General features: G+C 35.6%; 1 long non-coding RNA gene across 1 annotated transcript; it reads left to right on the top strand.

Moving 5' to 3' along the window:
• Positions 1-3,286: 3,286 nt before the first annotated feature.
• LOC125494420 (uncharacterized) lies at positions 3,287-9,474 on the top strand. The gene is made up of 3 exons (XR_008970373.1): positions 3,287-3,689; positions 4,897-4,956; positions 8,983-9,474. It is a non-coding gene; the product is annotated as an uncharacterized LOC125494420 (long non-coding RNA).
• The last annotated feature ends 6,655 nt before the right edge of the window (positions 9,475-16,129 follow it).

The following is a 16,129-nucleotide window of genomic DNA, read 5'->3' as shown; positions in this document are numbered from 1 at the left end:
GGTACCGCCAGAACAGGCTATAAAAGGTTGTTCTGGGTTTTCGTCTCTTTTCTCGTATTTTCTCCTCTTTGACACCCACTTTTCTCTACATAGAACTCTTCTAAACATCCATACAGAGTTGTACAAGCTTTGGTTCCAACCTTTAGACCATAAAATCATATAGAAAACCTTGTTCAAAGATCACATAAGTTGCTAAGTTCAACAGTTTACATCTCTATATTTAAGTTTAGTTTTTCATATCTATAAGCTTGTTGAAACTAATCTTTAGCATTTTATACATTCAGGGAAGCTGTAGGAGTAGTTAACCAAGTGGATTAAGGAATTTCGTGAGCTTTAAGCATCCTTAGTTAAGGTACACACTTAGTTTGGTTTAACCTAGAGATTTTTCCACTCTTATAGTTAAGTGATTGTTTCTTTCTTGTGTAAAGCATGTTTATGAAATGAATTTATGTATGATATGTGTATTATTATGTGTATATTGAGTATATTACATAAGTATAATCATGCTAAGGTTCATTAGAGATGTTTCAATTGACCTAAACAACACTTATACACTAAGTCATTACGATTATGCTTCTAAATGGGATGTGCTTAGTACATGAACTTATATAGTAATTGATAATTGGTAATCTCTTGATGAAATAGATGGTGGAGTATTATGTAAGTCCCTAAGACGTAATTGGTTAAGTTCTATCAAAGTTATTATGTTAAAAACTAGTTTTAAGTATGAAAACCCTAAATCTTCTCAACTATCAAAGTAAGGGTAATTGAAAGGAGTAGATAAGAGTTATGAGTATTAAGGATGAGTTGATAAGGATTTTGAGTATTGAGGTTTAAAGTATAAACCATTAAATATCTTATTTTATAAATATGAAAGTGAGGCATGAATAGGCACTCCGAGTTAGGGCGGGTAGAGTCCCTAGCTGTTGCCTTCCAGGAGGGGCTAATCCTGGCGTTATAGGACATGTCCGGGTAAGTCTTGCAAGCATAACAATAAAAGGCTGGGTGACGACCCTCACTAGTTTGGAGACAGCTGGTACTGCGTGGTACCCCTCTCCACTCGCGTTCATGCCAAACGATTGATTTTGTGAAACCATAGTAACTAAGTTAAGGGTGATTATCTGTTATTATAACTATGTGTTAGTTTTCAAAATACACCTAAACTTGTATTTTCTATTATACAGTGTGTACTCAGCTTTGCTGATTGTTTTGTCATTTCAGTGGCCTGTCACTCGGTGGATGGCAGAGTTTGATTTTGATGCAGGTTGGTATGAGGATATGTGATGAAGGTGTTTACTTTTATAATAGACTTTCAATAATGTGAATTAAGTAATGACATCTATATACATATGTTTACATAGTTAAGCAAGTGATAGACTACTGAACTTTAGTCAGTTTTTGGTGTATGTAACCTAAGAGCTCTTATGAGGACAGCTTTGTATGCATTAAGTAATGTATAAAGTATGTTTTTGAGGTAATTTGATATTCTCTTCCTTATAATTTGAGAATGTCATGGTAATAGTCCAAATCTTAGTTTGATAACGCTTCCGTTGTGATTAAACGATGTTGATTAAGATTAGTGGAGGTTTGGGCTGTTACAAGTGGTATCCGAGCTAAATTAAGACATTAGAATGTATAAGCATGACTATTCTATGTTATTATAAGGTGATTACTATGAAGTTTGAGTTGGACTAGTTGTTAATTGATGTTATGTTTTGATGATGTAAATGAATCCAGGAAGTAGAGGGGAGCCAATAGTGATTGAAACATCTGATTCTGAGGATACATGGACATACCTTTTGAAAGCATTGGTGAAGATATTCCAGGGGTTCGTGAACCAGTCACTCTATTTTCTGCTAGCTTATGTTATACGGATGCACCTGCTTGTGCAAGACAAGTAATGAAGGCAATTGTGGAATATAATCAAGTAATGGGCCGGGGAGAAGAAAACCCATATGCTCGTCCGGAAGTTAAAGCTTATACATTAGTAAAGACTTTGCCTTTAAATGATCCATGGAGAGATCTTATGGAAGAATATTGGAAGATATTAGACTATTATATTCCTGACAGAGAATTAAGGGGGTCATAAATCGACTATGTTACGATAGACAAGAAGTTGATACAATGGAATGTCACGGTTGAGGAAGTTTATAGGAGGATCCAAGAAGTGGATCGTAAGGGGAGAAAAGAAGGTACCATCATAACATATGAAGAGTATAAGACTAGGAAAATGAAGGAAGTAGAAGCTCAAATAGATTGGGAAAATGCTAGAATGGATGGTGGTAACAAGAATAAGGAAGTGCCTCCTAAAAAGAGGAAGTATGAGGATGAAGCAGGTCCTAGTAGGATAACTAAAAGCAGGGATGAAGAAGTTAATCAGCCTGAGAAAGACCATAAGGAAATTGGGTATATAAATATTAGTTCTGATAGTGAAGAAATTGAAGAGGAGGATCCGGAAATGGAAATAGAAGAGGTTGAGATAGAAGATGACGGAATAGAAGATCAGAACATAGAAGGAGATGAAGATATCGAAGATGAAATCAGTTACTCTTATGAGGGTAGCTCAAGTTACGATTCGGATTTCAAACCAGGACAGATAGATTCAGGGAGTAGTAGTGACAGCGGTTACGTACGAGATACTTTTCAACTAGATTAGATTGTTGGAAGGAACTTAAAGTGAAAATGATCTTTTTTTTTTGGGTATATGATGTTAGGATATATATATAAGTATACTAACTTTTGGGCCTATGAGTCGTGTATATGTATTAGAATATAGTAGTATTAACTAATGTAAATAGTATATACATATGTAGCTAGTATTATTGATTACTCGGATATGGTTGTATAAGTTGAAACTATATGCTTCTATATAAGAGCAAATTTTGGTGTGCATATGTGATTGTTCTTTACTTTACTTTTATGTTATCTGCTTAATTTAATAAGTGGGAAGGTAATAGTATTTCATTTTCCTTAATTAGGATGGTAGGAACTAGAGCTGGTGCTTCATCATCAGGATCTGGTGACTCAACTCACCAAATGGAGGCTAGAATTAAGCAGTTAGAAAATATGAATACCCGATTGTTGAATCTGTTGGAGAATAACCAGGCAAATAAGGATACAGATGATGAGGAAAAGTTTTATAAAAGGTTAGCATCACACAATCCTAGGACTTATGATGGGGAACCTGATCCAGTAAAGTTCGAGGATTGGATCCACTACTAGAAAACCCTTACCTTCTAGACGCTTTATGCTCGACGCCCCGGCATAAGTGTTGGGTGGAGGAAATAGATTCCGTAGTATCTCGACGCTTTTAAGCGTCGAGAATTTTGGCTACGCTTTTAAGCGTCCTCATTAACTGCTTAATAACATTATAGAAATCCTAGTATCACTCCCGCGCCTAAAATTTCAGAGAAAATAATTAAATGATAATTTGTTTTCAAAAAAACCCCACTCTCACTCCCAAAGCAACTGCACGCGAAAATTGTGAGTGAAGCGCCTAAAATTTCAGAAAAAATAATTAAATGATAATTTGTTTTAAAAAAAACCCCACTCTCACTCCCAAAGCAACTGCACCCGAAAATTGTGAGTGAAACACTACTGTAGAAGCTCTAGGGTAGTTAACGAAAAACGAATCATCTTCTTCCCACCTTCGCTCATCAATTGCTCACCATAACCACCTTCTTCATCAGGTATGCGTCTCTTTTTTTTTTTTTTTTCATTCCAATTCTTCGAATTTCTCAATTCGCTCATCAAATGCTTTTTTTTTTTTTTTCATTCGAAGTATTGTAATTTCACTCGATCACAAATTGATTACTTTTTCATCCCAATTTCTCGTTTCTTTGCACCTAAGGGTGTAAAGAATTCTTTGTGCTCATTGATTTCGAAAGTAAAAAGGATTGAATGCATGTAATTTTATAACTATGCTCAGTTAGGTGTTGGATCTACTAAAAGTTGAAATCTTGGCTTTTTTTGGGTTTCGTTATGCTCAGTTAGGTGTTGGATTCACTCAGATTATACTCTTGTTTGTGTTTTGTTTTGGTTTCTGCTTTGTTTCTTGCCTTTTGAATCAGAATTTTGACTTGTTTGCTTTTATTATTATACTGATTATGCGTAAAAAAAAATTCTGGTTACTTGGGAGGATGAAAATGTCTGGATTAAAGTATACTAGAAGTAGTTATTTGTGATAGCTTGCATGAGGATTAGATTGATTTGGTGGCTTGGCATAAGTGCAATGAATGTACTGCACATGAAAGACAAGTGTTAGGCTGATTTCTTTCTTTTTCTGTCGGTAGCCATTGGAGAAATTCAATTGACATCTTCTCTGCTGTTGTCAAGAAGTTGAATGATCACTACTCATTCGATATTTGGATGTTTATGCTGTAGTTCCCTGACACTATGATTGCATACTGCTAATCTATTGTATATTGTTGATGTCTCACCTTAAACTTGAAACCAAGTTGATGGTTTAGGCCGTAGAGATTCTGATTTATGATCAGTATTGATCTAGGTCTTAAGACCTTTCATGGATGCTAATCTGACATTCCACAGTCAACATATGTCATGGCCTGAATTTTCTGATTTTTGTAACTTTATTTAGTACATGATATGCGAGATACAAGGCAACTTGATCTCTTCTGTCTAATGGATTCCCCTGTGGTTATATTGCAAAAATGTGGTTTTCTTTAGTTTTGTTCTTTCAGATGTTGCTTATTATAAGTAGTTATTTCTTGGTGATGTAAATTCTAGATTTCTAAACTTTCCTAATTTTCTATACAAGGAGGTTTTGTTCTTGGATAATTGTAGTTACTGCTATTTAAAACCTTCATAAGTCTTATACATAATATTTGTTTTTCTTTATAGAGATCTTTGCTAATTACAATAGTTGTCGTGAAGCAGATTGCAGGTGGCCAAAGGGGATTAATCTTCTTCCTTTTGTAGCACCTTTGGGTGGACTAGGTACTTTACCTAATTTGTCTTGCATTTTCTTTAATTATTGTCATTGCTTCTTGTTATTAGGTAGTTTATTTTAAAAGTTGAGTAATATCATAATCATTCCGTACCATGAGAGTAATGATTTTGCAATTATTTCAGGATATATGTTCATGGATTTTTTTAGCTTTGTGGTTCTTATTTGTAATTGTATTTTTTTGTAGACATGGATTCTAGTTGGATAAATTTACAAAAAGGTCATCCTGCTTATTATGATGGTTGCATGAAATTTTTAGAACTTGCTAAAGAGACTCTTGTTGAAGGAAAAACACGATGTCCATGTAATAATTGCAAGTTAAATAAATGGTTTAAGCTAGAGAAAGTAGGAGGCCATATTTTATTGTACGGTTTTTACAAGAATTACACAAATGGATTTTTCATTCTAACCATCAAGTGGATACCAACTTAGAGTTCCCTAGTGATCAAGCAAAAGTAGTTGGTCGAGATGATATTGATGGGTTACTAAAAGCAGCTTTTAGGATTGGTAGTCCACAACCCACTAACGAACCCCCGTTATTAAGTGAGTTAGATTCCGATGACGAAGATCTAAATGAGATGCATGAAGAGGTAAATTTTCAATACGAAGTAGATGATGAATGTGCATCAACCAACACCAACGTAGAAGAGGCAAAGTATAAAAGACTAAAGGAAGCTTCTAACGAGAGTCTATATGAGGGGTGCACTACTTTTTCAAAGCTATCGTTTCTATTACACTTATTTCACCTTAAGTGTATGAACCACTGGTCTGTTGAATCATTTAATAAGTTGCTTGAACTTCTATTAGACGCATTTCCTCATATTATGGAGTTCCCGTCGTCTTATTACGAAAGCATGAAGATAATAAAAGATCTAGGATTAGGTTATGAGAAAATCCATGCATGTCCAAATGATTGTATGTTATATTGGGGGGAATACGCAGACAAAAGTGAGTGTCATATCTGCCACACATCAAGGTGGCAAAATCTGAAAGGCAAGGAGAGTGATGCAAATGAGAAAAGTAATGAAACATGTAAAAGGGGTGCCAGCTAAAGTAATGCGGTATTTTCCTCTCATCCCTAGACTAAAAAGGCTTTACATGTCATCTAATACCGCAAGAGATATGATATGGCATTTTGATCGGAAGGACGAAAAAATTATTAGTCACCCGTCAGATGGAGAGGCTTGGAAAAGATTTGATAAGAGATATGAAGATTTCGCTATAGATCCTCGTAGTGTTAGACTTGGTCTAGCAAGTGATGGTTTTAATCCATATCGTCTCATGAACACTAATTACAGTACATGGCCAGTTGTTCTGATTCCATATAATTTGCCTCCTTGGCTTTGTATGAAGTCATCTTCATTTATTTTGTCCTTGATTATTCCTGGAAAATATGGCCCTGGTATTGATATTGATGTGTACTTGCAACCTTTAATCCATGAGTTAAAATTGTTGTGGGAAGGTGTAGATGCTTTTGATGTTTATAGCGGAAAAAAGTTTAAATTACGAGCAGCATTACACTCCACTATAAATGACTTTCCGGCATATGCTATGTTGTCGGGTTGGAGTACAAAAGGTTATAAAGCTTGCCCTTCTTGCGCCAATTTTACCGAATCATATAAGTTTGGTGGTAAAATTGTCTACCCCGGATCTCGTAAATGGTTGCCGATTGATCATCCTTTTCGTTTTCAAGCTAATTTATTTGATGGGAAAAAGGAATATGGTCTTGCTCCTGTTCCTGCTAGTGGGACAGAAATTTTGAAGCAACTAGAAGAAGTTAATTATGTTTACGGGAAATCAAAAACAATTTCTAAGAAAGAAGGAGACAAGAAGTTGGGACATCTAATAATGAAATTGAGGATGATGAAGGTGAAAATGAAGATGAAAAGGTTCTTTGGAAAAAGAAAAGTATATTTTTTGACTTGGAATATTGGGAACATAATCTTCTGACACAATTTAGATGTTATGCACATTGAAAAGAATGTGTGTGATGATTTATTAGGAACTCTTTTAGACACAGAAAAGAGTAGAGATGATAAGAAAGCTAGGGAGGCTCTTAAAGAACGAAACATAAAATCTCATCTTTGGCTTCAATCTCATCTATGGTTAAAGAGTATATGCCTCCAGCTGCCTACAATATGTGAAAGAAGAGAAAGAACGATTTTTGAAAGTCTTGAAAAAGCTTAGAGTTCCTGATGGTTATGGATCAAATTTGCAAAGATGTGTGAATATGAAGGAGCGCAGACTTATTAATATGAAAAGTCATGACAATCATATCCTCATGCAAGACCTCCTTCCGGTTGCTTTAAGAGCGTCAAATGCCACAAAAGTTACTGACTTACTTGAGGAGTTGTCGTACTTTTTCAAGAAGATATGTTCAACTGCCATTGATAAAGGAGAGTTAGATACCATTCAGTCAAATCTTGTGTTGACCCTTTGTAAGATGGAGAAAGAGTTTCTACCAACATTTTTCACAATTATGGTTCATCTACTAATTCATTTAGTGGATGAGGTTAAACTTGGCGGACCGTTCATTACAGATGGATGTATCCTATTGAAAGGTTAATATATCAAATTTCAATTACTCTTCTAAATTTTCTTTATCATTTTGTAATAAGAAACCACCATCAACTTCTTTTCTAATTTTTCCAATCACAACTTCATTATTTTCGAAGGTACTTGGCCTTTTTGAAATCTCATGTTAGCAATAAACCATAGCTGAAGGGTTCCTTTTATGGGAGACAATTACGTTTTGCTCGAGATATTTAGAAAGTGTTGAGACCATGTTCACTAGACCAAAAAGGAATGATGATGGTGTTCCGCACATTAATAACTATCTATACAACTCATGTGGTCGTGTCGTTGGAAAGAGAGAAAATGTCCTCTTGATGACAAAAGTTTAAAGCAAGCACATCGCTATGTTTTACTTCATTCGGATGAGATGAAACCAGTATTTGAGTAAGTATCATTATGGATTGTTTAGTGAATATATCTATAATCAAAACGTTAACAAATACTTTTTTTTTCTTAAGTGATTTCTTACAACTAAAGCGACAAGAGCATGGAGTCGCAGCCAATGAATATCTCGAAAATCAGTGGAGGCTTAAGGAATTCTCCGATTGGTTGCAGAACCAGGTTATATGCTTCAAAATTTGAAGTTGCCTTAATTGTTTTATATATCAATCTAAGTTTAACTTAACCATCTATTTGGAATCATAGGTCCATAACCTAGATGATAGCACTCAAGAAGGAAAGTTGAGAAAACATTAGCCGGTGGTTTAAGCAACCGCGGTAAAAGGATAAAAAGCTTCATTATTAATGGTTATAAGTTTGATACTGTGGATCGTGAACGGTTTCGGAAGACACAAAATTCTGGAGTGATGGTTGAAGCCGATGGCCAAGTGTATTATGGAAAACTCAAAGACATATTTGAACTTGATTATTATGGTTCTTTCAAAGTTGTAATGTTTCGTTGTGACTGGGTTGATATACGTAGGGGTTGTAAAACATATCCAAGTGGCAGAGTAACTGTCAACTTCTCGAAGTTGATGCACACTGGTCGAAATTTGCCAGATGATCCATTTGTTTTCTCTTCTCAAGCAAAACAAGTTTTTTATGTGGAGGATGAGATACAAAAAGGATGGCTTCATGTAGTTAAGTCTAAGCCTAGGGACTTGTTTGATATACCCAACGATGAGATTCTAGAATAGTAGGGTTTTGGGTTCTTATAATTACTTGTTCATTTATATATTTTATTCTTTTATGTTGGATTCGTGTCCTTAACTGTTTTACTGAAATTTCAGTCATTAATAATATTGTAATTGCTATTTCCCCATTTCCTTGCTCGTATAACTCTTTCTTGGACCCATATCCATCATGCATTTTAAAGTATATGATTAATAATTAATATGTCATCTTTTCATGTCATTCTAATAAGTAAGAGGACTTATTTGCTAAGATTATGGCTGTAGTGAATGTGCTCACGTTTTGTTGTGGATATTTTGTGATTTTTGCAGAGTCTGTGAGAGCACGCCTTCTGTCTTGATTGCGCTAGGAGTGATTCAATCTGTTGTCTGTAAGTGCTCATATCATTTGAAATGATAGTTGGATTGGTTTATTAATTTGTCTGCTAAAGATTATTGTTTGTAGTGATTTTTCTTTTTACTAAAAGCTAGTTATTGTTGTGGAAATTATTGTTGTTTTTATGATTTAATGCTTGATCTACTGATTTTCTGATGTGGGGTTGTCTGGGTTTTGCTCTAAATTGCTGCATTTTGTTCTCATTGCTTTAAGGCCTGAATTTTTTCTGCTACATTATGATTTAATGCTTGATCTACCCATCTTATGTTTCTATATCTTACTTGAAGTCGCAGGGCCTGATCAGAGTATCAGATTTTTTTTCTCTCATTTATTTGTTGTTCTTATTATGTTTTTCCTCGAAGTTTTGAAATTCTCGCTAGCTGGAAGAAGGGAGACTTATGGTAAAGAATATGGAGTGACTTAGTGAATGTGATAGATATCTGTTTGTTATGGGCTTTCGTTTGATTATTTAGGAGCTTAGGACAGGTGGCCTTTCCATCCATGTATATGTTCATATGTGGGCTGCTACTGCAGAGATTTTGTTAAATTATAGATCTCTCTAACTAATATGTTCATAGTCTTTTTTCCTTGGTTTAAATTCTTAATTTCTGGAGTTATATCCTCATTCAAACTTGAATTCCATTGCTTAGTGTGTGTCAGTGTGTGGGAGGGATTGTGGTTTTAATATGCCGTTGTGCGTGAGTGGCATCTTACTGTTAAATGTAACAATATCTTTGGATTATTATTGAGTGTCACTTAGTCAAGCTAACTTGTTATAGCTCATATGGTTTGAGGATGTGTGCCTCAAAATCAACACCCTTGTTCCTTTTTGACCTTCTAGCTGACCTCTAAAATTACAGAAGTAAGGATTGTTATGCAACGGGTAGCTGACCTTCTAGCTGACCACCATAATTTAATTTGTTTTTTACCGTCTAACATGGCTCCTTTCTGGTTTGCTGCTTTATTTGCCAAAATCTATTGCCCTTTGACCAGTTATCAACTCTAGTAGGAGGATTCCAAATCCAAAGACATCTGTTATTTCCTACACAATATGCAGACCTGATGCAAATACCAGTTTAATACCTACTGTCAGTCTTCTCTACAAGGGGTAGCCATGTTAAGGTTGATGATCCTATCATTGTGATTTCAACACAGGTGTCAAGCTAATTCTTACCTTGTAATCTGTACACGAACTCAGTAATTGACTTCTCTGCCATAGTGTCTAGATCAAGCCGAATAGAGGAAATAATTCATCTGGCTCATAATATACTAGGAAGTCGATGGTACTCATATAGTCATAGTTTGTTCTTTATTTTCCCTTTCTTTATAAGTTGTGATTAGAGATACGAGAACTTTACTGCATCTGTCCTATGGAGTTCATTTTTTATGAATAACTTTTGACAAAGCGAATATATGGCTTGTTTCTTTGTTCAAACTAAGGCACGGTTTGTGATTCCCGACGGTCCTAAATACGTCAAACAAATACTCAAGCATGCTAGTAAAAGTTGGAGGCAGTTTAAACACTCTCTCAAATCAAATCACTATAAACCAGAGGAGAAGACACTCGATGAGATGTGCAATATGGATCCACCGTACGGAATTACCAGTAATCAGTGGATAAAGTTGGTTAAGCGTTGGGATTCGCAAGAAGGAAAAGTAAGTAACATACTTACAATTAAACTTTATTTACTCTTTGCTTATTTTATTTCATGAAAACATCAACTTTTTTTCCATAATAAATCTACATGAAAATGAGTGCAGAAACTGTCAGAATTGGGGAAAGGAGCACGAGCCTCCCTAAATCAACTTCACAGATGTGGTTCGAAGAGCTTCGCGAACAAGCAAGCTGATTATGTATGAATCGTGAATATAATAGGTTTTTATATATTTCATATTTAGGATGAATTAGGCCTTTCACTTATATTTTGCTTGAATAATATGAATGTTTCAACTTATTTATGGAAAAATATGAATGTTTCACATCTTATCTTGTTGATTTTTTTTATTTTTTTTTATATTAATAAAAATAATAGGAAGATGAGCATGGAGAAAAAATGAGCTTGTTAGCTCTTTGGAAAAAAACTCATATGGGCAAGGATGGAGGCTATCTACCCGAGACAGTCACAGAAGATTTTGTGGTATAAGTACATATTAGAATGACTTTTTAAGCTTGCTTCCTTTGAATGTAAAATAATACTTATTTAATTCTATATGGTAATTATATGTGTAGGATGATGCATATGCCAAGCTGGAATCATTGAAACAAGTATGCCCTTCTAAGTCTGACTTAGAACTCGAAGATGAAGCCTTTGAGCACACCATGTACGGTGGAGTGATTCCAGAACGTCCCGTAGGCTATGGACTTGGAGTTCGAAAGGGCGACATTTACGGTGTGCATGGTGTTCTGAATAAGCAAAAGGTTCAAAAGAGGACTGTGGTTGTGGAGAAGGATAAAGAAGAATTTTCCGTTCTTAAGAAGGAAAATAGCTTGTTGAAAGCCCAAGTTCAAGAGAACAACTCTCTACTCAAAACGCTAGTTGGACAATTTTCTCAACTAGTAGGTAAAGTTCGTAAAGGAGAGGCTTCAATGCACCTTTTAGATTGTGCACAAGCAGTCTTGGAAGTGACAAACCAAAAGGTATGCTCATTTCGTAGGAAGGTTTTAAATGATTTACGTAAGATCGTTGGATTTTGGAACTTTAGAATTGCATAGACTTTGAGAAGAATATTTTATCTTAATTAAGCATTGATGGAACTACATTGGATTACAAGGACATTGTTTTTCATAAAAGAGTATTGCAAGTTTGCTGTTGTAGGTGTGTAAATCACTAGATCTGTACTGCATTTAGGAAATTACGTGGTGTAGTGGATGATGGAAAAAGATTCTGACCTTTGGCTCTAATTTCTTGACTGAAGTTACCTTTGAATTCGCTTCCATTTTTTGTTAGGCTGATAACTGAAGTTCCTTTTCTTTTTCTGTTTGCATTTATAGCTTAGCTGCACTTTTTGATTCCATGTAATACTCATTGAACTTATTGATTGGCTGAGAGTAACATTTATAATGGCAGATTGCAGGATGCATGAACATTATGCTATATGAAAGTGATTGTTTGTGTCAATGGTCTACTTTTTGATTCCATCCAGTACTTTTTGATTCCATGTACTCATTGTTTGAATTTATTGGTGGCTTTAAGAACGGGAAAATCATGTCAACTGAGCTTAGTTGAGTGTCTAAATGGTTGACTTAATAGCGTATTACCTATTTTTTATGCTCGTGTTACCTATTTTTTGGGATATATTACATGTGCTAATTATAATTTTGGTATTATTTTTCATCTTTTGAAGGTACTCGAAAATAATAATAGAAGTCCAACAGATCAAGAACAAGAGGACACTACTTGAGGCTTCAAATTGACTACCATCATTGTTTTGCTAGATAGATCTTAGTATTAGTTAGTTTTGTAAGGCTACAATTACATTTTTAGTGTGTGTTAATTTTGTGGTATTTTTATTAACATATTAGTTACGAAGTATTATTGATGAACGTGTGTAGGAATTTTAATTGTGCGAACTACGTACGTTTATGATTTATGATTACATATACATTGTTCGAAGTATTTTTATGTAATCTTCAAGTTTCATTGTTGACTTTATATTCTAAATTACTATATATTATTATATTATTACTGTATTATTATATATAATTATTTGTTAATTAATTATGAAAAAAGTACCAAAAGAGTCCATACAAAATCTAGACGCTTTTCCTTGTCAAGAACTTATGACAAATATAATATTAATTTTCCAGCCAAACTTCTCTCAACACTAAAAAGCGTTGTGACTAATTATAGTCGACAAAAAGCGTCTCGAATTAGGACACTTTAAAGCGTCTATAAATTAATTGATGGCACCCTACTAGCCAAATGTAGAGGCGACTATACGGGTGAGGGAGACGCTTTTTGATGACGCTAATGGCGACGCTTTTTGATGACGCCAATGGCGACGCTTTTTGGTGATGCGAATTGCCGACTGATTCTGCTCGACGCTTTTTGGCAGCGTCGAGAGCAAATTTCGCGACGCTTTTAAGCGTCGCCAATTGGGCCAAAAAGCGTCTCCACAACACTCCTTTTCTAGTAGTGATCACTTATATGGAAAAACTCCTGGATATGGTGAATTGTCCAACCAATCTAAGAGTGAAGTTAGCATCATTCTATTTAGATGGACAAGCAGATATGTGGTGGAAGACTGTGAAAAATATTGCTCAACGACCTGATTTTACTTGGGATAAGTTCCTTGAGAAATTACGGGAAAGGTTTTATCCTCCAGCACTTCAGACTAAGAAGGAGTGTGAATTCCTTACCTTACGTCAGGGTAAGATGTCGATAGTAGAATATACGGCGAAGTTTGTCGAGCTATCCCGATTCGCACCTGACTTAGTGAAGTCGGAAAAGTTCAAGGTGACACGGTATTTCGAAGGATTGAATTTCACTTATCAGAAGAGAGTTGGACATTGTATCAATTTTCAAGAATTATATGATAGAGCATTGGCGCAAGAAAGGATTAGTGAAAAAAGAACAGAAATAAACAAAAGAAGGAATTTTGGTAGCGAGGAAGAAGAGAAAAGTAAGAAGCCTCGAGTTGTTCAACCGATTGTACGTACGCCAAACTTTCAACAACCTACTCAACCAAAAATCGAGGATGTTTTCGATGTGGAAGGATGCATTTTGGAAGGAATTGTGAAGGAAAGTCTATATGTTTTGAGTGCAAGAAACCTGGGCACATTGCTAAAGACTGCCCCGAAACGACTAAGAAGAATGTGAAGGAAGCTGGATATGTAAGAACACAAACTGGACCTAGCAGATTCGGAATGAGTAATGCAAAAGGGAACCAAGGTGCATCGACTTTTAATCGCAATAATCAAAGAGGATCGTATGCCAATCCAGGGAAGGTAGCTGGAAGAATGTATGCCATGGGCACTGAAGAAGAGGCACAACCCGAGTTTGTCGAAAATGATAATCTGGATGCCAATGGAAGCGGGGAGGCTGAACTTGTTAAAGATGGAGGTAATGTAATCTCCGGAACTTTCCTTGTGAATTATGTACCTGCATATGTTCTTTTTGATTCTGGAGCATCCAACTCCTTTATATCCCATTCGTTGCTTAAAAGATTGAATCCAACCCCAAAACAGTCAAAAATTGACTTAGCAATAGACCTTCCTGATGGTTTACGAGTTAAGTGTGAGAATTTATGTAAAGAATGTTGTATAAGTATAGCGGGTACTGAGTTGATGGCCGATTTGGTACAATTTGAATTAGGGTATTATGATGTAATTTTGGGAATGGACTGGCTTAGTAAATATGAAGCTGTAATTGAATGTGAAGCACAGACGATCCAGTTAAAAACTCCACAAGGTGGTAAAATCGTATATCAAGGAGTTATGAAGAAATCGAGAGTGAAAATTGTTTCCATGATGAAGATTGCTAAGGAGGTAAGAAGAGGGAGAAATGCTTATTTGTGCCATGTAATTGACACAACCACAAGTCCCTTAAAAGTAGAAGAAATTCCGATAGTGAAGGAATTCCCAGATGTATTTCCGGAAGAATTACCTGGATTACCCCCTAGACGTGTAGTGAACTTTCACATCGATTTAGTGCCAGGAGCTACGCCTATTTCCAGAAGTCCATACCGTATGGCCCCTGCAGAGATGGTTGAATTAAAGAAACAATTAGAGGAGTTGTTGCAGAAGGGATACATTAGACCAAGTGTATCTCCATGGGGAGCCCCTGTTTATTCGTTAAGAAGAAAGATGGAACAATGAGACTGTGTATAGATTACAGGGAGATTAATAAAATTACAGTCAAGAATAGATATCCTCTTCCTAGAATAGATGATTTATTTGACCAGTTAAAAGGTGTTGAGGTTTTCTCCAAGATAGATTTGAGATCAGGATACCATCAAATGAGGATTGCTGATGAAGATATTTCTAAAACAGCGTTTAGAACAAGATATGGTCATTATGAGTTTGTGGTAATGCCTTTTGGGTTGACAATGCTCCAGCTGCATTTATGGATTTAATGCAGAGATATTTTAAGGCTTATTTAGATCAATTCGTAGTGGTCTTTATTGATGATATACTAGTGTATTCGAAGAATAAAAGAGACCACGAGGATCATTTACGGATAGTATTAAATGTACTGAGAGAAAAGAAGTTATATGCTAAGTTAAGTAAGTGTAATTTTTGGTTATCTGAAGTATCATTCTTAGGGCATGTAATTTCAAAAGAGGGAGTGATGGTTGATCCTGAGAAGATAAAGGCGATTGTGGAATGGCCAGTACCAACAAATATTTCAGAAGTACGGAGTTTTATGGGTTTAGCAGGGTATTATAGGAAGTTTGTGGATAACGATTTCCCTACCTATTACATCACTGATACGGAAAATGTGAAATTCCAATGGTCGGAAAAATGTGAGAAGGCTTTTCAAGAATTGAAGCGAAAGCTAACTAGCGCACCCGTGTTAACCCTGCCGACTGATAAGGAGGAATATGAGATATACAGTGATGCATCAAAAGAAGGGTTGGGATGTGTATTGATGCAGAAAGGGAAAGTTATAGCTTATGCCTCTAGACAATTGAGACCTCATGAGGGAAATTATCCTGTGCACGACTTGGAGTTAGCTGCTGTTGTATTTGCTTTGAAGTTGTGGAGACACTATCTATATGGTGTTCCATGTAAAATCTTTACTGATCATAAAAGTTTAAAGTATATCTTCACACAGAAGGAATTGAATATGCGACAGCGAAGGTGGTTGGAATTGATCAAGGACTATGAGATAGACATCCAATATCATCCAGGAAAAGCCAATCGAGTGGCTGATGCTCTAAGTCGAATACCTAGAAGAATGGTGAATGGACTCATTTCTGTACCACAAGAAATTTATGAGGAGATGAGGAGATTAGACCTAGTCATTGTACAAAAAGGAGAAGCTCAAGGTATCCTTAATGCAATGACTATTCAACCAACTTTATTCGATGAAATTATTCAGAAACAACACTGACCTTCCTGAAGACATAAGATGTAAGATA

This window comes from Beta vulgaris, chromosome 7, assembly GCF_026745355.1.
Source record: "Beta vulgaris subsp. vulgaris cultivar EL10 chromosome 7, EL10.2, whole genome shotgun sequence".
In the NCBI taxonomy this organism is placed as follows: Eukaryota; Viridiplantae; Streptophyta; class Magnoliopsida; order Caryophyllales; family Amaranthaceae; genus Beta; species Beta vulgaris.
The sequence above is the reverse complement of the archived record's forward strand: the minus strand, read 5'-3'. Positions and strand labels throughout refer to the sequence as shown.